Source organism: Onychostruthus taczanowskii, unplaced genomic scaffold (genome assembly GCF_017590055.1).
Source record: "Onychostruthus taczanowskii isolate IOZ18803 unplaced genomic scaffold, ASM1759005v1 scaffold138, whole genome shotgun sequence".
In the NCBI taxonomy this organism is placed as follows: Eukaryota; Metazoa; Chordata; class Aves; order Passeriformes; family Passeridae; genus Onychostruthus; species Onychostruthus taczanowskii.
This window is the reverse complement of record NW_024498551.1, coordinates 119,275-121,298: the sequence shown is the minus strand read 5'-3', so window position 1 is coordinate 121,298 and position 2,024 is coordinate 119,275.

The window sequence follows — 2,024 nt, the reverse complement described above, 5'->3', positions numbered from 1 at the left end:
GTCAGGGACAAGGATGGGAACACATTTCGGCTTTGGCTGGGAAAGGCCGAGGCTCAACCACCTGAACCCAAATTCAATATAGCTAAAAGAGCATTAAAACCGCAATGAAATAATAAATAAAGCAGGATAAAACTTCCCAAGTACGATTTTGGTGAAGGAAGACCACGAAGTCTACAAGACACCGACCCAATAAACCAGCCGAAATCCCAAAAAACCCAAAAAATATTTGGCAAGGGAGACCCCCGGCTCCATCGGGGCAGCACCGGGGAAACACCGAACTCCGGGGATGCGCAGCCCCGGGCACGGGGCGGCACCGGGACCCACGAGGGGCCGCTCTCCGGCGCCTCCCCAGCCCCGGAGCCCCCCGGCCGGGCGCGGCTGCCGCCTCCCGCAGCCCCGGGGGCAGCCCCGGCCCCAACGCCGCTGTCAGCGGGCCCGGCCGCCAGCGGGGATCCCCCGCCCCTCGCCGCGGCGCCTGTCAGGGATGGGGAAAGGGCTGGAGAAAAAAGGGAAAAAAGGGAAAAAAGGGAAAAGGGGGGAAGGAAAAGGGGAATTTTTGCCCCAAAATGCCGCAGGTGGTTTTTTCATCCACAGAGCCGTCTTTTCCTGAGCGCCACGCCCACGCACCACGCCCTACAGGGTTGTTAAATCTTCGTGTAAATCTGGAATTATGTGAGGTTAAGGGGTTGGGATTCACTTGAAAATTAATTAATGCTCAACACTCTTGCCCTGGGCAGCATCTTCCACCAGACCAGATTGTGGAAAATGCAGATTTTATGATTGGCTTTTTGTAAATGTTCAAATGAATATTATATGTGTTATCTTAGAAGGTTATTCTGTGTGAAAAATGCGTATTTTATAATTGGCTTTGCACAAATATTCAAATTAATATTGTATGTGTTATGTTAGAAAGTTGTGCTGTATTCGTTTTTTAAGTAGTGTGTTAAATATAGTTTTAGGTTATAATGTAATGTTAAAATAGAAACTGTGCTATGTAAGATTTTTTTTTTTAATAAAGGAATGAGGTACTCCCACCAAGATAGCAGCCACAGGACACCTAAGTCTTTCAGAGAAAAACAATTTCTTGCTCCATTATCAGAAGAAATGAAGTTCTTCCTGCCTCAGGCCAGGATTCAGAGGAAGAAGCTGACACTGCCCAGACAGAATCCTGTGTTCCAATGGAATTTGTGCATCATGGATGAGCTGTGTGAACATGAACAGGCTGTTGCTTTAAAGGGTTAATCCTCTGTTAACGTGGCTCCTTTTTTGGGCTTATTTTCCCCAGGAAAAGGTACCTGGACTGTCCCTAAATCTTTGTTTTTATTGTCTTGTGTTGTTCAAATCCCAATTGTCCAAATTTTTATTGCTCTAACTATATTGCTAATTTTATAACCATTTTATTACTATGAAACTTTTTAAATTTTAACAACAAATGACTGGCGTTTTTCACAAAATCACCCAAGGCCTGGTCCAGCCCTGCCTTGGACACTGCAGGGACCCAGGGCAGCCTCTGCCGGCGCCTCCTCACCCTCACAGGGAGGAATTTCTTCCTAATAACTGACCTAAATTTTCCCTCTGTCACTCCAGCTCCTGATGAAGAATTCCTCTCCATCTCCCTTTAGACCCTGCTCTTCTCCAGGCTGAATATTCCCAGCTTTCCCAGCCCTTTTATCTACATTTTTGTCCCTGCTAGACTTCCTCCAACAATTCCACATCCTTCATATTTTGGGAATGATGCTCACAACACGATGGGAATTGCGACAGCAGTCCCAAACCAAAATTGTGTTTTATTTAGCTAAATAGTGTTTTGTTTGCTGCCAAAAAAGAGGAGAAATTAATTTTAAAATTAATTGTGTATGCAGTATGTGTATACATAAAAGCATAGAAATGAACAAAAATCCCTGGGACTAAAACACCCAGAGGGAAAAAAAAATAAAATAAATAAATAAATAAAAGAAATAATAAAAAAAAAGAGCTGAGAGGGACCCGGCTGGGGGGGGGGGGTCCCCTTGTACCCGGGGGGA